Source organism: Sciurus carolinensis, unplaced genomic scaffold (assembly GCF_902686445.1).
Source record: "Sciurus carolinensis unplaced genomic scaffold, mSciCar1.2, whole genome shotgun sequence".
NCBI classification, from domain to species: domain Eukaryota; kingdom Metazoa; phylum Chordata; class Mammalia; order Rodentia; family Sciuridae; genus Sciurus; species Sciurus carolinensis.
In genome coordinates, this window is record NW_025920204.1 from 164,471 (window position 1) to 189,404 (window position 24,934).

The 24,934-nt window shown below is 32.1% G+C and overlaps 1 pseudogene; it reads right to left on the bottom strand.

The window, feature by feature from the left end:
• Positions 1-684: 684 nt before the first annotated feature.
• On the bottom strand, positions 685-20,717 carry LOC124975002 (coiled-coil domain-containing protein 138-like; annotated as a pseudogene).
• Positions 20,718-24,934: the final 4,217 nt, after the last annotated feature.

Genomic DNA, 24,934 nt, shown 5'->3' on the forward strand with positions numbered 1-24,934 from the left:
AATAAGCCTCATGTATAGAGTCAAAGACTCAGTTTTACATCGACTATAGTGGGTACTCTGAAGAAGTTACCCAACTGTCTTAGGCTTCAGTTTCCCTACCAGGCCTACTTCAATAAAAAGCAGAACTATATACAGAAATGAATTGAAAATGTGAAGCCATACACCAAATGCACCTAGTAAGAAGCATACCCATGCTTTGTACACAACTACTAGGGAGCTACCCACAGCAGTATCAAATTCACCGGTCACTTACTACCATGAGGGGCAATGACTTTCTAATTTGAGATTCCACCTCTGGAAGGTATAAACATTTTATTTTTAAAAGTGTTGTACAGGAAAAAGAGCACTACAAATGAAAAGAATTATTTAAGCAAAATGGCTACTTGTCACACATTGAGAGGTTACATGAGATTCAAAGAGCAATACCTAATTAAATAATTTATGTTCAGAATTTCTATGTAATATGTGTTAAATATAAAATCCACAAAGAAAAAAAACACAGACCATAAAAATATCACAAATGCAAGTTAAACAGATTAGCCACAAACACCGCCAAAGTATTGCTGCCCTCCTCTCATTTCTTCCAATAAAACAGTAAAGAAGAACAGGTACATATCTCTGTCATTATTCTCACTTTAGCTAAAGATATATTTGAAGATCTCACTTCCCCTGAGCAAACAAGGATTATATGATTGGATCTGTTAGGACAACAGGGCAAAAGAGAATAGACAAAGAGGCTCAAATATGTAACACTTGCAGTGTACAAATAAACTAATGACTACTGGAAATTGTGCTATTAATGAAAATCTGGACAAAGGGCTAGGAATTTTTTGTTTTCTTAAAGATTTTTTTAGTTGTTGACATTAATTTATTTTTAATTTTTTTTTAGTTTTAGGGACACAATACCTTTATTTATTTTTATATGGTGCTGAGAACCAAACCCAGTGCCTCCTCATATATGCTAGGCAAGCACTCTACCACTGAGACACAATGCCAGCCCACAGATTTTAGCTCTTAATGATATTGCTGATTCAATTATACAACTGTCAAAATTATTTTTAAGAATTTAAATTTTAAATTATAATTAAATTTATATAAATTATAATACAAATTAAATTATAAAATAAAATAGTGTCTGATATGTAAAGTAGCTTCACTCTGATATGTGAAGTTACAGACTAGAGGAGGATAGAAAAACATTTCACTTTGATTCTTTTTTGCATTTATATAATTTAAAGACTTACTAGATTTTACTGTCATCTGAAACAAACTATCAATGACATTGGATAGAAGTCCTTTACTGGATATTCTCAAAAGACCTAATATTACTGGAACTGCTTGATACTCCAAAAACAATGTTTTCCCTTCATCTGTCTTCAAATCCAGAGAGAAAGAATCAAATGCCTGAGCCAGGTAACCAGTTGAAAAACAATGCAAAATCATCTGCATATCAGTAGTCAGGTTGGTAATCAGAAAGATAAAAAGAGAGCATGATCACTTTAACAAAATCAAAAGACAAAAACTAAATGACAAGAGATCACAGGCTAAATTTAGATTAATTTCCCCTTAATTTGTTAGAACTCAGTGGGAAAGGGAGAGATATGGTAAATTTCCTTTAAAGTTTTCATATTTTAGTACTGAAACAACAAATAAGACCTATTTTTTTCTAGTATGATAAAATAAAACATGATTTATATTAATATCACAGGGAGAGTTTATTTTCCATATTTGATTATAACTGTAATATGATCCAAAAAAAATTGAACAGCATTACTTTACTTCTTTCTGAATGGTTATTTCAAAATGTGACTTTATACAAACAAATGGATTTTAAACAAGGATTTCTGTCTCTGGCTAAAAATTGGATATTAGACCACTGAAAGACAACTTCAGAAATTTGGATATGCTCTGGAGTGTTACTTTCCTTGATATATCTGTAAATAAGAATGGCAGAAAGATTTTACCGAGGCTAACACTTTAGAGACACCTGTCAGATTAGATTGCCTGGAATTCCCTTAAAGATGTTTGACAGGTACCTGTGAAGCTTCTAAAGTCAGGAATAAAAAGCACTAATCTAAGTAGAATCAATGCAAATAAAGTATTAGATACTTGTATCATTATATTTCAATATGCCAAACAAACCCAAGTCACTATTCTTAACATCAATTTTCTATAATTCTTTCAAAGCTCTATTAAAAGGAATTTTTAAAAGTTCATTTTGTTCATATAATACTGAGTTATTTTTTCTATTGAGATTTCTACTTTAATGACTTGAAATACACTGAAAGTATAACAGAATCACCAAATGACATTTATTGTCTTCTTGGTTTTGGGTTGAATTTTCTTACATAAATATGAATAAAACAACTAAACCCTAGTTATTAAGAATGAGAAGTTAGAGTAACTCAAATGAAATTAAAATATATATATTAAAATATTTTGAGAAATAAGGATCTGTGCCTCTGGACACACTTTATAGTGTACTCCTTTTTCTTTTTGGTAGAATTTAGAAAGTTCAAGGAACATTAACATTACTATACTTAATTTCATAGCTAAAAAATAAACATTGGAAATAAAAGAATAATAGAACAAAGTTGCTAGATTGTTTAGATTTGCCTTGTTTAGAATATATATATATATAAATATATGTATTTAGCAATTACACAAGCAAAGTATACATGAATTATAATCTATATAAGGAACAAAACTTTTATCACAGCACCACTTGCTGCATTTAATACAAATTGCTTCACTTATTAATATATCATCTGATTATTAAATAGGTTGAATGCTATATGGGATTTTTCTTAAAATTTCCAAGCTGAAGAAATTGTTCTTTAAGAGTTTTAAAGAGTAAAAAATAGTACTTGACTACTTTTTTCAAGAATGACCTTACAGAACAATTATGTTCTCATTTGAATTTATCCAGTAGAAGATGTTTCTGAAAACAAGATCAATTTATCTTCCAAAAGAATATTTTTAAATATTAATTATAACTATTTCAAAACATTTATTTTCCTAATTGTGTTATATTATTGAGTCTTTTAACAAAGTCCTGTCATTGAAATGTTACCTTTATATTCTTTACCAAAAGTCAATCTGTTGATCTTAATCAGTGTAAGATAAGGTTTTTCTTTATTTAGTCTATTTGGCAGCTTTAAAAAGCAATTAGAAACTCTGCCACAATTGCCATCTACAGATGAGCTACACTGCCTGACTCTGAGCCTAGGCTAACTCTATGCTCTTAACAAGATGCAGAAGAAATGACGCTGTGTGCTCAGGATCCTAGCCTCGAGAGCTCTTGCATTGCCAACTTTTCTGCCACATGTGAATAGGCCCCATGGGGGAAAGGTGAACCAAGAACAGGGAGCCCAACACAGAAAAACCTGTCACTTGGGTCCATCTCAAATTATCAATCCAAAAAAATTGTGAGCTAGTAAATAAAAGGTTTTTGTAAGTCCCATAAGTGTTTGGTTGTTTATATAGCCATAGACAGCTAATGTGATCTAATATATCTTAATTCAACTCTTAAAAGTTAAATAATATAACAATAATGAAGTTTATTGATATTGTTAATAGATAGCTACTATTAAGCTAGAATTTAATATAGCTGCATGTGGAGGTGCATGCCTATGATTCCAGTGACTCAGGAGGCTGAGGGAGGAGGATTGTAAATTAAAAGTCAGTCTGGGAAACTTAGTAAACCTTGCTCAAAATTAAAAAAAAACAACTGTTTGTTCTTTCAGTTCGATCAGTTTTTGCTTCGTGTTATTTGTGTATAAAGGATTATCATGTTCTTTTGATGATCAGACTACTTAATCACTATAAGCCTTTTACTACTGAGTATGCCCATGCCTTTTTAATTTTGAGACAGGATTTTGCTAAGTTACTGAGGGTCTTGTTAAATTGCTGAGGCTGCCTCAAATTTGTGATCCTCTGGCCTCAGACTTCTGAGTTGCTGGGATTACAGGCATGAGCCACCATGACTGGCTTGTAAATGATCTTTCAAATAGTTACCAGTCTATTATAATTATGAAAACCAAAACCACATAAAAACAACTAAGAAGGCAGAATTATGACTTTTTTCAATAGTTCACTTATCACTAGGAGTAACGACTTCAGATAAAGTACCCAAATAAATTGATGTCGTTGCCCATTTAAAGAAACCACCATTCTGAGTCATACAATTTAGCAAACACAATAGATACAAAACTTATATATTTATTGGTTGACCACACTGGTATGACTCACTTTAACAAAATTTCTCATATTTAATGATTCAGAATGACAACTGGTTACAGGTATTAATTTAAAGTATATCAATTAAGTTGACATTACATATAATTAAGCTGCACATCTGTAAATCCCAGCAACTGAGAAGGCTGAGACAGGAGGATCACAAATTTGAGGCCAAGCTGGCAACTTAGTGAGACACTGTCATGAAATAAAAAATAAAAAGGGTCAGGGATGTGGTTCAGTAGTAGAATACACCAGGTTTCAATCCCTAGTATTGGAGGGAAAAAATTATGATCATCTTTGGTTGAAGAATTTCCTTCTTTATCTCCCTTTTGCTCCCTCCCTCCCTTCATTTCTTCTTTCCTTTGCAATGCTGGAGATTGAGCCCAGGTCTTCTGCATGTAGTATTATTTTTAATTGATTCACTTTTTTTATATATCAATAAATTTATTCTTATACACCAAGCACCATGCTAGGTGTGGGTGGATAAGCAAAATAAGTTTTTATCCATTAGTAAGTTAACTAGTGCAGGATTGATAAGCTTTTTTGGTATAGGGTCAGGTAAAAATTTTATAAATTTTAGAGGCTACACAGTCTCTGTTGCCAGCTATTCAGCTCTGCTGTTAAAAGGCAAAAAGAGTCACAGCCAAGACATAATAAATGAGCATGGCTGTGTGAGAAAATTTTATTAACAAAATAGATGGTGGACCCGATATTCTCTATAAGTTATAGTTTGCCAACTTGGTTGTCTAGCAGAAAATAAGTAAAATAACTAGCAATTCCAATTTATGTGGCAAATAAGCCAACAATTTGAAGTGAAGGTTGTTATTAGAACATGACCTAAGAGAATCAACACAGACTTCTGGGAGGTAGTAACAGTACAAAAGACTTCATTCTCTCAAATTCACCAAATAAAAGTTGATTTTAAATAATGTGCCACCATTATGAAATAAACCAAACTCTCATGCTGAAAACTTAAAACACATTTGATTATAAAATAATTGCTATATTATATTGTTATCTCTCCTAGATACTAAAAATTATTCTGTAAGCATTCTTGAAAGCTTACCTTGAGTGATTGTTTTGAGAATAATTAAGGTTGACAAAAATCTCAATGGCAAATTGGAGTTCTTAAAGAAAGCAGCTGTCTTTGGTTTATTTTCCACAGAATGATCTGAAAAAATTATCCTGAGTTCCTTTAATTACCACTCCTTTAAATATATCTTCATCCGGTCTTCTCAATGTTGATGTCATAGTTGAATGCTGTTAAAAATATGTACAGTCATGTTCATAGCTGCTCAATTCACAATAGCCAAATTGTGGAACCAACTTAGATGCCCCTAAATTGATGAATGGAAAAAGAAATTGTGATACACACACACACACACACACACACACACACACACACACACATATACAATGGAATATTAGTCAGCCATAAAGAATGATAAAATTATGGCATTTGCAGGCAAATGGATAAAATTGGAGAATATCATGCTAAGTGAGATAAGCCAATCTCAAAAAACCAAAAGATGAATGATATCACTGATAAGTGAATGATGATACATAATGGGGGGTGGAAGGGAGAATGGAGGAAGGAGAGACTGTACAAAGAGATATAAGGGGTGGGAGGGGTGGGAGAAAGGAAAAAAGTAACAGAATGTATCAAACACCATTACCCTTTGTAAATGTATGATTTCACAAATGGTATGCATTTACTTCATGTACAAATGGAGAAACAAGTTGTACCCCATTTGTTTACAATAAAAAAAGAAAGATAAACAGTGGCCATTTTACTAGTAATGAGACTAACATACAATGTTGTTATGTCTTTTTTGTAGATTTATTGTTTCTCTCCCACCTCAAATCACATAACTTTTAAAATTTAAGTTTTGATTCAAAATCATAAGGAAAGGAAAAAATGTACAATCTTAGTGTATTTGCTCATGCTCAGAAAACATTTAATTTAAATACTACAATAAAATAATTGAACTAAGAGTAAATGAATTTCTTGTTAATTAAAAAAATGAAACAATTGAAAATATGCAAGCCTGGAAGATTACAATCAACTGAAAAGGAACTTAAATATGTGTATTTCTCTAAAACATGTGAAAACATAAGATCAAGCTATATTTCTGGAAGAGAATCATCAAAGGAAGAGAGGTGGACTGCCTGCTCTCTGTTTGTCATTGCTCCACCTTCACTGACTACCAGTTTCTCAGGTGTATCTTATTGTATTTGGTTAGGAAATGACCATCTGGAATCTCACTGTTTTCGGGTTAATCTTACTATAGGTGTCCTCAGTGACTCTGAAAACTGAACAATTTTAAAAGGATAAAATACTAGGTTAGAATCATAGAAAATTCTCATGGAGAACAAACTGAAACAAGAAAATTGGCAAAATTGGAATAATGGCATAGAAAAAAACTTGCTCTAAAGTAAAAGAATATAATGGTATTCCATATATTCACCAAGAATCAAATCAAAGAAAACCATTTCAGACTGCTGCAGAGTATGCTTTGCTAAGCCAGACTTAGAAATAACTTAAAATTTCCTTTGTTATGATTTGAATTCTTCAATCACATGTCACTGACTTTATAATAGTTACCTGCCTCTGAATGGGGATTTGTGAACAATTCCCTACTCAATAGCATATACCAAGATTCAGCATTTAAATTACAAACAGATATACTGAGATTTTGTGAGTATCAAACACCAAATGACTGGGTGGTGCAAGTAGTGTAATCTAATTCAAATACATTGCAAATAAGTGTATAATATCATTAGGAAAAAGTAATACATGAGATTTAAAATCTCAATTCAAATTTAAATATTTCAAAATTATTGTAGTAATTATATTAAAATGATAGATTAAGGAATTCTACATATTTTTGTTAAAAAACTATCTCTAATGCTTCATGCTACTTTTATAATAGGAAAATAAATTGTGCTTTACTTTTCAAATATGTGTGTAGACACTATTTCTCTTTAATTGAAAAAAGTAAAAACCACAAAAAATTTATTTTTTTAAATTATTGCTGAGTCTTCACCAATATCTGCAACCAATATTGGCTGAGAATGTACACTCACCACACCAAAAATAAGGAAAGTCTCAAAAGTAAATACAAAAAGAGAATCAATATCTGCCAATCCCAATATATGACAAAATATTACAATTACCCAACAAAGAATTAACACAGGTCTAATAAAATGAGCATTTATAAGCTCTTTTAGAAAATCTCATTGAAGAACTGAAAAGTATTACCAAAGAAAACATAGAAGAAAAGTGAAGTGGAAATTTTAGAACTGGAAATACAATAAACACAATAAAAATTTAGTGAATAGGCTGGGTAGCAGATTGGAGGGGGTAGAGAAAGAATTATTTAAATAGAAAGTAAAAAAACAGAAAACAGTTAATCTGAACAACCAATCTAAACTGAAAAACAAACAAATAGAATGTTGAGGAAATAAGAGTAAAACAAGAAATTTAATAGTCATGTCATAGAGTCCTCAAAGAAAAATCAGTTAACTAAAAAAATACTTGAGAAACAATGACTAAAAACTTCCCAGACATGGCAAAATATACATGTAGAGATCAAAGAAGCTGAACAAATCCCAAACAGGATAAATCCAAAGAGATTGACAATAATACTTATCATTATCCAATTTATAAAAACTACCATAAAAAAAAGGAGAATGAGAAATGATACTCTATATTACATGTACAGGGAAAATAACTCAAATGACAATATATTTCTTATCATAAGCCATGGAGGTGAGAAGGAACTGGCACATTTCTAAAGAGCCAAAAGTTGGAGGAAAAAAAAAAAAGCCTCTCACCCAAAATTCAATTCCCAGTGTAAATGTCCTTCAAAAATGAAAGGAAAATCAGGATGTCAAAATGAAGAAAACAGGAGGATCTGTCATCAGCAGATCTACTCTAAAAAAATTAAGTTCTTTTAAACAGAAAGGAGAGGCTAAAAAAACAAGAGGAAGAAGAACACAAAAACAAAACTATACAGTAGACTTTTATTCTCTTCTTGTGTTTATAAACTGTTTGATGGGTGAAGCAAAAACAATAACATTATCTCAGGCAGTTCTTTTTTTTTTTTTTTTTTGGTATCAGGCCAGGGGTGCTTAACCACCTAGACACATCCCCAGTCCTTTCTTTTATATTTTATTAGAGACAGGGTCTTGCTAAGTTACTTAGGGCTTCACTAAGTTGCTGAGGTTGCTTTTGAACTGAAGATCCTTCTGCCTCAATCTCTCACGTCCATGCTGGGATTACAGGCATAGGTCACCATGCCCAGCTACAGAAGAAATATTTAGCTTGATTATATTATAAATGAGGGAGTTTAAGAGATGTCATACCTCTCTATTTTACTCAAAACTGGTAAAATGATGGTACCAGTGAGACTAATAAGTGATTCATATATAATATTGAGAACCACTAAAAAAGCTCAACAAAGAGGTATACACCTTGGGGACTGGGGATACAGCTCTGTTGGTAGAGTGCTTGCCTCACATGCACAAGGCCCTTGGTTCAATCCCCAGCACCACAAAGAGAGAGAGAGAGAGAGAGAGAGAGAGAGAGAGAGAGAGATACCCAGAAGATTATAGATAAATAAAAATGGAATTCTAAAAAATGTTAAAGTGAGTCACAAAACAGTAGAAAAAAAACAAAAATAAAAATAAAAAACAGATAAAAACAAGAAATAAGGTGACAATTTAAGCCCTACCATGTACAAATCAAATACCAAATAAAACACAAAGATTGACAAAACTGATTTACAAACATAACCTAATCGTATGCTGCCTACAAAAACTCATTTTAAATATCAGAATATATGCAGGTCAAATGTAAAAAAAAAATGGAAAAAGATATACCATGAGGATTTGAATCAAAGGAAAGCATAAATGGCTATATTAATATCAGTTAAAGTGATTTCAAAAGCAAAGAAAATGACCAAAAAAGGACTTTATACAACAATAAAAGGGTTAATCTATCAAGAAGACAAAACAATCCTAAATATATATGGACTGAGCAACAGAGACATACTATGTGAGGTAAAATTGATGGAAATAACAAAGGAAACACAAATTTACTACTAATGCTACAGACTTCTTTTTTAATTTTTTAAAATTTTATTTGTTCTAATTAGTTGCACATGACAGTACAATGCACTTATACATTTTGAGATATTCAACACCACCTCTTAAAAATTGATAGAACTAGATAAGATATCAACAAGGATGTGAAACAACTTACAAATATCAACAAAACAACCAAACCTGAAGAACAGAAAGACATATAACAGACTAAATAATTCATGGGTCATGATATGATAATAAAACATATCAAAATCTGTAGGACATGATTAAAGCAGAATGGATGGAAAAATAGCACTAAATTAATAAATGTATGTATTAAAAGAGGAAAAGTCTTGATTCAATAAGTTTTCACTTCAGTAACCTAGAAAAGAGAGAGCATAATAAACTAAAAGTAAGGAGAAGCAAAATAACAGATATCAAGAAGAAATCAAGAAAATTGAGATAAAAAACATGACAGAAAAATCAACAAAACAAAAAGATAATCCTCTGAAATAACAATGAAAAACACAAACTTCTAGGGAAAAAAAAGAAAACCCAAATTTCCATATCTAGAGTAAAGAAGGGCTATCACTATAGACACTGAAGATTTCAAAAAGATAGTACTGTGATAAACTCTACACAAATAAATTTGTGTAGATAAAACGGTTCAGTTCCTCAAAAAGCCACAAACTACAAGTCACTAGTATGAATGATATAATTATAATTCTATAATTCTATAATTAGAATAGTCATTTAAATATTAATAATAATAAATTCAAAATTTAAACACCCCCCCAAAATAAATCTCTAGGTCCAAACAGTTCACTTGCAGAAGTCTACCTAATATTTAAAGAATTAACACTAACTCTTCAAAATTTCTTCCAGATGAGATAATTACCATTTTTATAAACCTAACATTACCCTGATACAAAACAAAGAAAACCACAGACCAATATTCCTTATAAATGTAATTGAAGAATCCTTAAAAAAATACTAACATATAGAATTTATCAATAAACAAGAATTAAACATCACAAACAAATGAGTTTTATTTCAGGGATGTACAGCTGACTCAATGTTTAAAAATCTATGCATTCTACCATATTAAACAGTTAAAGAAAAATAACATTATATGACCTTACCAATCAACACAAAAATTTCATTTGAAAAAATTCTATAATAAACCCATATCATAATAAAACCTCTGAAAAATAGGAATTGAGGGTAATTAACTCAAATTGAAAAAAATCATCTATAAAAATACTATTATCAATGTTTACTTAATGGGGCAACAGACTAAATGGTGCCCCCTAAAGTGGAGAACAAGGCAAAGATATTTGCTCTCACCACCATGTACTATCAGTATAGTGCTAGAAATTCTAGCTAATGCAATAAACCATGAAAAGGAACTAAAGGTATACATATTTAAAAGGAAAACAAAAACAAAAGCTACTGTGTTTATATTTGAGATAACATGACTATCTATGTAGAAAATACCAAGAAGTCTGTTAAGAAATTACTAAAACTACTAAGGTCTAAGTCACAGGACACAAAATAAACAACAACAAAAATCAATCATATTTTTATATGCTATTGACAAACATATGGACATCAAAATTTAAAAGAATGCTAATTAAAATCACTAAAAAATTACTCAGCTGAAAACTCATAAAAAGGAATTCTATGCAGAAAACTACAGCACCAATGAAAGTAATTAAAGTTCTAAATAAGTGAGGAGATGATTTGTGTTCATAAGTTGGAAGATGCAAAACAATAAAAAGTCAATTCTCAATTTGATATACAAGTTTAATGCTATTAGCAAAATCTCTGCAAGAGATTTTATAAATACAGAATATATATAAACAAAATCAGGGAGCAAAAATTAATTGAAGTATTACCTGAAAATAAGTTCCTTTAGTCATTTACCTGTGTTCCACCATCTAGCTGCTGTAGAGATTGATATATAAATTTTACAAAAGGCTCGTGAAGTTTGGCAGGCATTCACAAATGGCATCCACTATAGCTGCTCTGTCATCATAGGCAAAAGCTAAACATAAAAAGATAAAAAATAGAAAGATGCAGCAATTTTAGATGTCTAGAATTAACTACCAAAATTTACCAAAAATTAACTAAAGAAAAAATAATTTTTATTAAAAATCTCTCAAAATCCCCAAAAATGCAGAATTTGACAACATGCAATTGAAAATTTAAGTATGTACTAGGTACAATAGCAAGTGTACAAATCCAGTGATCTGGGAGGCTGAGGCAAAAGGATTGCAAGTTCAGGGCAGCCTTAGAAATTTAGTGGGGCTATAAGCAATGCAGTGAGAGCCTGCTGGGAGAATAAAAAGCAGAAAGGTCTGGGGGTATAGCTCAGTGCTAAAGTGCTCCTGGATTCAATCCCCAGTTACGACCCCCATACTTAAGTATGCATATTTGCTCTCATCCAGCAATAGCATATCAAGGGATTTAAAGAGCTTAACCTTAATATACATACTCTTTGAAGCTTAAATGATAAAATAAGCATATATCCTTTAAAAATGACAACTTAGACTTGTTCTTATTATCATAGAATAGTCCATAGCAAGCATTATAAATAATCCAATTTATATCAAATGTCTACTTATTTTTATATTGAAAATATATGTGAAAGGATATTTTCTAAAAATATTAACAATTGGATTTTAATAAGTTCAGTGATATTTACTTTCCTCTTTACACATCTATATTATCATAATTAATTTGGATTGGTAAAAATAATTTAAAAATTTACAAAGATACTGGTAACATTTGCTTCCAAAGTAAGTCATTTTGCTAAATGACTTCAAAGGCCATAAAGATATATTCTAATGCTCTGATAAAATACCACTACTTCTGGAATTTTAACCAACCTAAGAAGTCACCTAAAATATACCCCTGCAAAACCACATGTACAAAGATATTTATTTATAACAGCATAAACCTGAAAAATAACTTAATGGTTAACAGGGAAATTTTAAGTTAACTTTACATCCAATGGACTAAAAATTATGAATGTATTGTATGTATACTTTTTTCTGTATATGTACTATGATGTTTCAATATCTTTAAAAAAACCTTCTAGCTGGGGAAAGACTGCCCCTCCCTGAGCTAGTCAATACTTAGGGACAACAAAAAGCATACTAGAAGTTGCCTTTAATCTAACCAATCCAGAGTCAAACCTCCTCTATATAATCCATGCCTTAGGAAAATTATTCTAGCTAGCCACTCCTATTCATCCTGCCTGGTCTTTCCTTTCTAATGTTTTCCCCTTGTTTCTGTCTTCCACCTCTTGACCACTCTGGTGTCTTTCTTATGTGACTCTGCATAACCTGCAGTGCCTTCTGTCTCTAAGACCTGTGAATATATCTGTTGGTTTTTTTTCTTCCTGAGCCTCTCTGCTTTCTTGTGTAGCTGCATCTGACTGAGAATATCATAAAACAACACAAATGGCACATGCCTGTAATCCCAGCAGCTTGGGAGATGAGGCAGAAGGATCTTGAGTTCAAAGCCAGTGTCAACAAAAGTGAGGCACTAGGCAACTCAGTGAGACCCTGTCTCTAAACAAAACACAAAATAGGGCTGGGGATGTGGCTCAGTGGTCAAGTACACCTGAGTTAAATTTCCAGTACTAAAAACAGAAACAATATAATAAGTAAATAGAAACACATTACTGATAAATTAAGTAAAGCAGAGACAGGATACAAAATCACATATACAACCACAGACATGACTAATAAGCTATGAAAATAAACCTTAGTTTCAACATGCATATTTGATCTCTTGAAGCAAGATGTGGTACTCCCTTCTTTTGAAATACTCTCCCTCTTCAGATTATGTGACATCAATTTCCCCTGATATCCCTTCTACTTCTCTGGCTACTACTTACCAGTCTCTTTTGCTTATTTATTCTCATTTGACTGTTAAATATTGGAGTCACTCAAGATTCAATATTAGTTACTATAAACTGATATATATATATATATATATATATATATATATATATATTATACCCCTCCAAGAGTTCTGGGTCTCTCATGACAATAGCTTCCAGACACAATCCATTTTACTGTTTCAAATCCATTTCAAACTCAATGTATCAAAAAAACTTGTCAGAATACCCTACATACTGAGATGTTTCCCCCCAAAAGTTCCTACTCTGAGTTACTGCTATCAACACTAATACAGTTACAAAAGTCATAAACCTGAAAGTCAACCTTGACACTTCACTTCTTACATGGAATCCATTAACAAGTCACATCAATTTTTTCCCCTTTTGAAATAGTCAAGTTCTAATTCTATATCCACCTCCCAATCCAAATTGCTACCTTGTTTCACCTTAATTTCTTAAGAGTTTCTTAATGTGATTGACTCCAATCTTTCCTCCATGTAACAGTCAGCACAATCTTTTTTTAAATTTATTTTTAGTGTAAGCAAATGGGATACATGTTGTTTCTGTTTGTACATGGAGTAACAGCATACCATTTGCATATTCATACATTTACATAGAGTAATGATGTTTGATTCATCATTTATTTTTTCCTTCCCCACACCACTCCCACCTCTCTTTTCCCTCTATACAGTCCCTCCTCCCTCCATTCTTGCCCCCCTCCCACCCCCCATTATGTGTCATCATCTGTTTATCAGCTAGATCATTCGCCCTTTGGATTTTTGAGTTTGGCTTATCTCACTTAGCATGATATTCTCCAATTTCATCCATTTGCCTGCAAATGCCATAATTTTATTATTCTTTATAGCTGAGAAATATTCCATTGTATGTATATGCCACAGTTTCTTTATCCATTCATCAATTGAAGGGCATCTAGGTTGGTTCCACAGTCTGGCTATTGTGAATTGAGCAGCTATGAACATTGATGTGGCTGTATCTCTGTAGTATGCTGATTTCAAGTCCTTTGGGTATAGGCCAAAGAGTGGGATAGCTGGGTCAAATAGTAGGCCCATTCCAAGTTTTCTAAGGAATCTCCACACTGCTTTCCAGAGTGGCTGCACTAATTTGCAGCCCCACCAGCAATGTATGAGTGTACCTTTTTCCTCACATTCTCTCCAACACCTATTGTTGCTTGTATTCTTGATAATCGCCATTCTAATTGGGGTGAGATGGAATCTTAGGGTAGTTTTGATTTGCATTTCTCTTATTACTAAAGATGGTGAACATTTTTTCATATGTTTGTTGATTGCTTGTAGATCTTCTTCTGTGAAGTGTCTGTCTATATCCTTAGCCCATTTGTTGATTGGGCTATTTATATTCTTGGTGTAGAGTTTTTTGAGTTCTTTATATATTCTGGAAATTAGTGCTCTATCTGAAGGATGAGTGGCAAGGATTTTCTCCCACTCTGTAGGCCCTCTCTTCACATTGCTTATAGTTTCCTTTGCTGCAGCACAATCTTTTGAAAGAATAAACCTCATACTTTTTTCTCTCTCAATGTTCTTCACTGGCTTCTTACTACTATTAAGGTATCATTTCCTGTAATTCAAACAATAAAACCTCAAAGAAAAAAAGAAAAATTTGCAAACATTTTATAATTTGAAAAATGTCCAAATAGTACTTTTATGGATACTTTCATGAATAAATGCAATTTGATAACCACATACTCTGTTAAGATCACAATCTCAGTAAAATTGTCTGTGTTAAATGCTCACACCTCATTTTAAAATGTGACTGACTATAAAGCATTCCTTCCAGGAAACAGATTACATAAGTCTACAAGGAAGAATTCAGAATAATTCGGACTATAATATATTCAGCAAATTGAGACTCTTCAACATAATAACATAAAACATGAGGAGAGGGAGAAAGGAGATGGTAATGTGTCCAAAATATAGAGACCTAGGAGACACAAAGACCAAGAGCACCATGTAACCCTGCTTATACTGTTTTGTTTGTAGTAGTGGGTTTTTTACCAATAACTTTTTTGAGACATAATTTGTAACTGAGGGAAAACCTAAATAAACTCTCCAGCTTCATTTACTTACAGTTGACTTTAAAAATCACCAACTTTGAAGGTCAAATCATATAGCTAATCAATATATTATTCGTCTTTCACTAGCTCTGCTGTAGATAGTTCCTCTGACATGTGGGTTTATGATAACTGTTGCCTATGTTACCTTTCAACTTGAACTTGACTTGAACTGCTTTTGTCAAAAGAATTAACCATTGGGCTAGGGTTGTGGCTCAGTTGTAGGGCACTTGACTAGCACATGTGAGGCACTGGGTTCTACCTCAGCAACACATAGAAATAAATAAAGGCATTGTGTCCATTTACAACTAAAAAAAAAGAGAAAGAAAAACACTAACTGTTCACTTTGGCCTATGCAGATGTTCAAAGGGTGACTAAACAGGGTGAAAAGTCTGCCATCTTTGCCTTTGCATTTTATCTGTCTCCTTTGCTACCTTAATTTTTGGGTCAGCTTGTTTCTGTTCAACTCTACATGTAGACACATTAGTAGCTTAAGGAATGTTTGTTCAGAACTGGTAGAAAAAGGTTGATTTGCCCAAAATTTCCCTGATGTCTCTCCTCCCATTTCAACACTAAAGGCATATTATATTTAAGGACAGAGCTTCTCCAAAAAAGCAAAAGAAAATCCAAATCATATATGCTCAATTAGTATTAAAAATATTAATGCTGGCTAAGATAAGCAAGAAACTCATAAAAATGAAAATGAAAGAACTGAACTTTATTAATAAAATGAGGAATTTTCATCAAAGTTTTTTTTATTGTAAACAAATGGGATACATATTGTTTCTCTGTTTGTACATGGAGTAAAAGCGTACCATTAGCGTAATCATAAATTTACATAGGGTAATGTTGTTTGATTCATTCTGTTATTTTTCCCTTTGCCCCACCCCTCCTACCCCTCGTTTTCATCTATACAGTTCTTCCTTCTTACATTCTTGCCCCAATCCATAACCCAAAATCTAACCCTAACACTAACCCCTCCCACACCCCATTATGTGTCATCATCCACTTATCAGCGAGATAAATCATCCTTTGGTTTTTTGAGATTGGCTTATCTCACTTAGCATGATATTCTCCAATTTCATCCGTTTGCCTGCAAATGCCATAATTTTATCATTCTTTATGGCTTAGTAATATTCCATTGTATATATATACCACAGTTTCTTTATTCATTCATCAATTGAAGGACACCTAGGTTGGTTCCACAATCTGGCTATGGTGAATTGAGCAGCTATGAACATTGATGTGGCTGTATCTCTGTAGTATCCTGATTTCAAGTCCTTTGGGTATAGGCCAAGGAGTGGGATAGCTGGGTCAAATGGTGGCTACATTCCAAGTTTTCTGAGGAGTCTCCACACTGCTTTCCAGAGTGGCTGCACCAATTTGCAGCCCCACCAGCAATGTATGAGTGTACCTTCTCCCCACATCCTCGCCAACACCTGTTGTTGCTTTTACTCTTGATAATTGCCATTCTATTTGGAGTGAGATGGAATCTTAGGGTGGTTTTGATTTGCATTTCTCTTATTACTAGAGACTTTGAACATTTTTCCATATGTTTGTTGATTGCATGCAGATCTTCTTCTGTGAAGTGTCTGTTCATTTCCTTAGCCCATTTGTCAATTGGATTATTTGCATTCTTGGTATAGAGTTATTTGAGTTCTTTAGAGAATCTGAAGATTAGTGCTCTATCTGAAGTATGATTGGCAAAGATTTTCTCCCATTCTGTAGACTCGTTCTTCGCATTGCTGATAGTTTCCTTTGCTGACAGAAAGCTTTTTAGTTTGAATCTATCCTAGTTATTGATTCCTGCTTTTATTTCTTGTGCTATGGGAATCCTGTTGAGGAAGTATGGTCCTAAGACGTCATGTTGAAGATCTGGACCTACTTTTTCTTCTATAATATGCAGTGTCTCTGATCTGATTCCGAGGTTTTTAATCCATTTTGACTTTAGTTTTGTGCACAGTGAGAGATATGGGTTTCATTTCATTCTGTTGCATATGAATTTCCAATTCTTCCAGCACTATTTGTTGAAGAGGCTATCTTTTCTCCATTGCATATTTTTGACCCCTTTGTCTAGAATGAGAAAATTGTATTTATTTGGGATTGTGTCCATGTACTCTATTCTGTACCATTGATCTACCTTTCTATTTTGGTACCAGTACCATGCTGTTTTTGTTACTATTGCTTTGTAGTGTATTTGAAGAACTGGTATTGCGATACCTCATGCTTCACTCTTTCTGCTAAGGATTGCTTTAGCTATTCTGGGTTTTTTACTCTTCCAGATGAATTTCATAATTGCTTGCTCTATTTCTGTTAGGTACATCCTTGGGATTTTAATTGGAATTGCAGTGAATCTTTGTAGCACTTTTGGTAGTATGGCCATTATGAGAAAATTAATTCTTCCTATCCAAGAACATGGGAGATCTTTCCATCTTCTAAGGTTTTCTTTAATTTCTTTCATTAGTGTTCTGTAGTTCTCATTGTAGAGGTCTTTCACCTCTTTTATGAGATTGATTCCCAAGTATTTTATTTTTTTTGAGACTTGTGAATGGGGTAGATTTCCTAATTATACTTTCCAAAGATTCATCACTTATGTATAAAAATGCATTAGATTTATGTGCATTGATCTTATATTGTGGTACTTTACTGAATTCACTTATGAGTTCTAAAAGTTTTCTGGTGGAATTTCCTGGTTCCTCTAAGTATATAATCATATCATCAGCAAATAGGGATAGTTTGAGTTCTTCTTTTCCTATTTGTAACCCTTTAATTTCTTTGGTCTGTCTAATTACTCTGGCTAGAGTTTCAAGGATGATACTGAATAGAAGTGGGGAAAGAGGGCATCCCTGCCTTGTTCCAGTTTTTAGGAGGAATGTTTCAGTTTTTCACAATTTAGAATGATATTGGCCATGGGCTTAGCATAGATGGCCTTTACAATGTTTAAGAATGTTCCCACTATCCCTATTTTTTCTAGTGTTTTGAGCATGAAGGGGTGCTGTGTTTTATCAAATGTTTTTTCTGCATCTATGGAAATAATCATGTGATTCCTGACTTTAAGTCTATTGATATGGTGATTTACATTTATTGATTTCCTGATGTTGGACCAACCTTGCATCCCTGGGATGAAACCAACTTGATCATGGTGCAATGTCTTTCTAATATGATTTTGTATGCGATTTGCTAAAATTTTGTTTAGAATTATTGTGTAGATGTTCATTAAAGATATTGGTCTGAAATTTTCTTTCCTCGATGTGACTCTGTCTGGTTTAGGTATCAGAGTGATATTGGCTTCATATAATGAGTTTGGGAGGGTTCCCTCCTCTTCTATTTCATGGAATACTTTGAGAAGTATTGGAATGATCTCTTCTTTAAAAATTTTGTAGAACTCGGCTGAGAACCCATGTGGTCCTTTACTTTTTCTTGTTGGTAGACTTTTGATGACTTGTATTTCATTACTTGAATTTGGTCTATTATATTGTGTATGTCCTCCTCGTTCAGTTTAGGCAATTCACATGTCTCTAGAAACCTGTTGATGTCTTCAAAGGTTTCTATTTGGTGGAGTATAGATTTTCAAAATAGCTTCTAATTATGTTTTTTATTTCAATCGTGTCTGTTGTGATATTTCCTTGTTCATTCCGAATTTTAGTGATTTGGGTTTTCTCTAGTCTTCTCTTTGTTATTGTGGCTAATGTTTATCAATTTTGTTTATTTTTTCAAGGAACGAACTATTTATTTTGTCAATTTTTTGTATTGTCTCTTTTGTTACAATTTCATTGATTTAAGCTGATTTTAACTATTTCCTTTCTTCTTCTACTTTTGGTGTTGATCTGCTCTTCTTTTTCTAGGGCTTTGAGCTGTAGTGTTAGGTCATTTATTCATTGAGTTTTACTTCTTTTATTGAATGTGCTCCATGAAATAAATTTTCCTCTAAGTACTGCTTTCATAGTGTCCCAGAGATTTTGATATGATGTTTCTTTGTTGACCCCTAAGAATTTTTTAGTTTCCTTCCTAATATCTTCTGTTATCCATTCATCATATAATAGCATATTGTTTAATCTCCAGGTGTTGGAGTAGTTTGTTTTTTACTCTTTAATTTATTTCTAACTTCAATCAATTATGATCTGATAGAATACAAGGTAGTGTCTCTATCTTCTAGTATTTGCTAATATTAGCTTTGTGAAATATTATATGGTCTATTTTAGAGAAGGATCCATGTGCTGCTGAGAAGAAAGTGTATTCACTCTTGGTTGGATGGTATATTCTATAAATGTCTGTTCAGTCTAAATTATTAATTGTGTTATTGAGATCTATGGTAACCTTTTTCAATTTTTGTTTGGAAGATCTGTCCAGTGGTGAGACAGGCATGTTAAAATCACCTAGTATTATTCTGTTATGATCTATTTTGTTTTTGAAACTGAGAAGGATTTGTTTGACAAACATGGATGAGCCACTGTTTGGGGCATAGTTGTTTATGATTGGTATATTTTGCTGATTTATGCTTCCCTTAAGCAGTATGAAATGTCCTTTTTTGTCCCTTCTGACTAACTTTGGCTTGAAGTCCACATTATCTGAAATGAGGATGGATACCCCAGCTTTTTTGCTGAGTCCTTGTCCATGGTATGTTTTTTCCCATCCTTTCACCTTTAGCCTATGGGTATCTTTTTCTATGAGGTGAGTCTCTTGCAGGCAACATATTGTTGGATCTTTCTTTTTAATCCAATCTGCCAGTCTATATCTTTTGATTGATGAGTTCAGGCCATTACATTCAGGGTTATTATTGAGATATGATTTGTATTCCTGGTCATTTGGTTCATTTATTTTATTTTCTTTATTTATTTTTTTGACACGACTTGGTTCCTCCTTTATTGAAAGATCTTGATTCACATTTGATAAGAAAAGAAAAGTAAAATTGGCTTTAACTCTGCAGTACAAAACATCATATATAGAAAAGATTCTAACAAATCTGAAGGTTTCTAAAGGTAAAGAAATCCACTATGCGAATTCATATATCTTCTTTCCACAAAAGTTATTCTTTGTCTTTATATTATAAATTCTATCAATATGATATGCAGAAATATAGTCATTATTAACTGTAAGTTCTTATAATTTGTACCTGAAACACTGCTAAAATATTTTTCTTATGCAAATAAAAATGTATTTGCAATATTCTAGAGCTATCTCTCTCTAAAAGAATACCAAAAACAATGCTTGCTAAATGAAAGAAAAAGATAAGAGGACAAAATAAATTTTCCTCTGAAGAAATTTTCAGTCACATCATACCTTAGAAGTTTTACAAACTGGTACTTTTTCTTGTTTTACAGTTTTCATTTTATGAGCAGCATGGGAATCTTCTTTCAACCTCTGTACTGTTATAAATTCATACTTCCTCTGCATTAGTACATATCCATATATTAAAGAATGGTTATATGAAAAGTAAACAAGTTCAAATGTAGTTATGTTATGAGGAGCAGACAATCTACATGTAAGTTAACCAGTTGAGCTTGAACTCTTTAGCCTGAAGTTCCATCTTCTTGTTTTCTTCATTTACTGCATTTAACTAGGGAGGAAAGTGTTAGATATTTCAAATATAAAACTGAAACCATTTTCATATTAAAAGAGTTTCTCAATCTGCTCTACTTAACCAAGCAATGTATCAAAACAGAGTCAGCATTCATGATTAAGTAAGGCACAGTTAAAAATCACCATTTTATCCTAAACAATAGTATTGTCCAGGAAAGTTTACTTCATTCTATGAAAAATTTGCAAGACTCCTAACATCTTAAAGGCACTTTTTGTAGTGAGAAATGTTTTTCAAATAAAACTTCTATTGAACAGCAACATATATATAAAAAAGGATAAAAATCTTGAGTGTGTAGTACCATGAGTAACCAGATGGTAATATGTATCTAATCCATGGGAAGAACTGTCATGTTTACAACATTGAGTCTTTTTATTCATGAACATAACATATTCTTCAATTTAGGTTTTATTTTTAATTTACTATTTGTAGCTTTCACCATAGATGTCCTACACATCTTTCTTTAGATTTATTCCTGGATAGTCAATTTTTTTATGACACTACATATGGGCTCTTTCAATAAATAGCACTTAATACTTTATTGTTGCTATTGGTATATAGTAATACACTTGATTTCTGTATGGCAATCTTACATCCAGAGTCTACTAAATTTGCTTATTCATTCAGAGCTTGTCTATATACTTCTTTAGATATCTATGTTATGTATGTATTATATAATCTTGTCATGTGGGAATGACTAATTTTTTTCTTTCCTTTCTTCCCTTTACTGGATCAACAAGAACTTCATTAAAGTGTCCAACAAAGTGTTAATAGCAATCACCTTTATTTTGTTTTCATTTCAGAAAGCAAGCTTTCAACAATAATTTATCATTAGGTATTATTTTGTTGTTGGAATTTTTTTGTAGGTACTCTGTGTGAACTTAAGAAATTATCTTCTATTACCATTTGTTGTTGCTGAATTTCATTTAATTGAAATTATCATATGATTTTTTCTGCTATAATCAGATGTTAATTTTCAACTGTTAAACCACACATTTTCTTGAAATAAACCCCATTTAGCTGTATTATTCCTTGTATGACTGGATTAAGCTTTGCTAATTTAAACCTTTTTTGCATGTATATTCCTAAGAGACTGGTTGCATTTTTTCTTTCTTATAATGTCAAGATTTAGATTCAAGGCTATGCTGCCTTTATAATTAAGGGAGATTGCCCCTCTTTTGTCCTAGTTTTAAGATAAGTGGTATTTCTTCCTTAAAAGCCAAAGTTTGATTTTATAGCTTTTTAATTATTTTCCCCTCTAACCTACATCTAAAGTTTCCACCAGTTTTAAAATAGTGTGCCTGTGTATTATATCTTTAAAATTTATCCTTGTCAGTAGTAACAGTTTCTTGTCTTTCACCAGTTTTGGAAAATTCTTGGCTATCATATTTGGCTTTTGTCCTATTCTCTTGTTCCTCTCTTCCTGCAATTCTCATATGTTAAACTTAACTTTGTCCCACATATGTCTTTTCAAATTTTCTATTCACTCTTTATGTAATGCTTCAGTTTGAAGGCTTTTTGTGAAAGTGTTCCTGTTCCCTAATTCTACCTACTGCTGTGTCTCATCTACTAGGTGTGTAATTACAGTTAAATAGTAAGTAATAAATACAGAAATGAGTGTCTAAAATTTAATTATTTCAGCTTATCAGGATTTTTTCTTTCACTTATTTTTAATCTAGTAATGTAGTAACTACTAAACAATTTAAAACTTTAAGAAAATTCCAGAGTTGGACGCAGTGGTAGTCCCATCTTACTCAGAAGGCTGAGACAAGCAAATCATGAATTTCAGGCTAGTCTGGGAAAAAGGAACACCCTGACTCAAGGAATAAAGAAAAAAATTCAAATTGTCAAACATGTAACTTTCTTTCCCATATAGAAGAAAAGGATATAAGAGCAGTTTAAGACTATCTTATTTTATTTGTAAGTTTTCAAAATAAAATTAACATGAATGCAATCAAAATTTTCTTTAACCAAAATGTTCTAATATTGACTTGTTTGTTAAATAAAAATTATAATTTTTAGAAATCTTATTACCTAAAATATATTAAAATAGGTCTTACCTGTTTTTTTAAGTTATCATTCAATTCTTTAAATGCATCAAAAGAGGGTCTTAGTTTCTTGCTTTCTTTATTTCTTTTCTTAACAATTTCAGTTATGTGAACAACTTCTGCATCATATTGCTAGTAAGGGAAAAAATACAATCTAATAACCAGATAAGAAACCCATATCACTAATACTACTGAACATAAATTAACCAAAAGTAGAACACCCTCAATCACAAAAATGTTAATCAGTGGATTTAAGCAGAGATGAATATTGTGGCAAATAATTTATAAAAATTGTGAAATAAACCAAAGTAACAGCAAAACATCAAAAACATTTGTGAAAGACCCAAACATATTATCATATATATTAAGTAGCAATAAGTTTATTTTTTAATTCTGCTAAGAGAAATCCACCCAAAGTCATCGATGTATTTTCTTATTCATATCAAGGAATAACAAAACAGCAAAGTATTTGTGATTATTTTCAGGAGACTAACAGGCAATTCATAGCTTTATAGATTAAAATGTAAATTTTAGCTAGAGTGTTACCATAAAGTAGCTAAATTTTTAATGTCAGTTTTACATTTCAAACAATGTTAAATATTTCTTTAAGCTCCAACTATTTCTCTCCTGAATCAGTTTCAGAAATGATAAAATCAACTTCCATCTAACTAAATTTAAATAGGATAAAATGTTTTAGATTTCAGATATAAAATAATTTCATTTATTCATAAAATATCAAAACAAGCAAATATCTACAGGAAATCAAGAAACTAAATTTCCTTCTAAGTAATTATGTAAATATGATTAAAATAAAGAAGTTATCTTTACAATTACTAAGAATAGTAGACAAATCTAAAGAGGGAAATAAGAATAAATTTAGCAAGGAGAGGTCTGAAAATTTAAGCACTCTTTCCTTAGCCCTATGAAATAATCCAATATGAAAAAATTATTTTTATGTAATTTTATTACTATATTAAGTGATCCCTTCAATAACTGAGGATACACTCAATATGTAGTCACTTTTAAAAAACTAGTTTAATATTTCTATTATCTAATTTTTCCACATCCAAAAGGTACTAAATACATACAATAAGATATGGCAGGATGAATCTACTACATTCTGATTTTCCTACTGACGTACCCTAAAAACCCTAGACAAAACACAGAAAGCAGCTACCTGATGGCTGTGAAAAGTAAACAAGAGTCAGGAATTAGAGAGGGGTGTAAAAATTTGGAGAAAAAATGTCAAAGGGGTGATGTTGGTTTGTTCTTCTCTTTCTCTCAAACTTCTGCCCCAGGGTGGAGTCCTGGATGTAAAGTGGAGCTTTCTACTTCCCTAAGATCTCTGAGAAAGACAGTCAAAGAAACCAGGAAGAGGGGAACATGTGATCTGGATTGTGGGGAGAATATTGGAGAAGAAATATCAAAGCATCCTCTCACTTTGGTGTACATGGAGATGTACAAATTGGGCTCATCTCTGAGTTGTCCAGACACAGGACAAACCAAGCACAGCAGGGCAAAGCCTTGTAGAGATGAAGTAAGATTTTAAAATGTTGCTGAGTCTCAAACTATCCTCTAAGTGGCATATGCACAAGACAATTACAGAGCAAAACTGTAAAGGCTCTGAAAACCAAACTGAAATGAGAACCACAGCCTATATATATAAGGTCAGAAAGAGCTAAGGTGTTAATGTCACTGGGCTGAATAAATGCTTTAAATAAACAATATTCTCCAGAGGATTCTAAAAGGCACAGAATCTATAAATATGTTTCAAATACAATCCAAAAGTCACTGAACATGCAGAGACCCAAGAAATGTAATGAAGTTTCAAGAAATAACATAACCAACACATGCCAATTCTGAGATGACCCAGATGCTGGATTTTTAAGTATGTTCTATGAGGTCAATGAAAACATGAAAGTAAATTTAAAGACAAAAATTGTTATGAGAAGAAAATTTTAAAGAAGACAAGTTGGTGAACATGA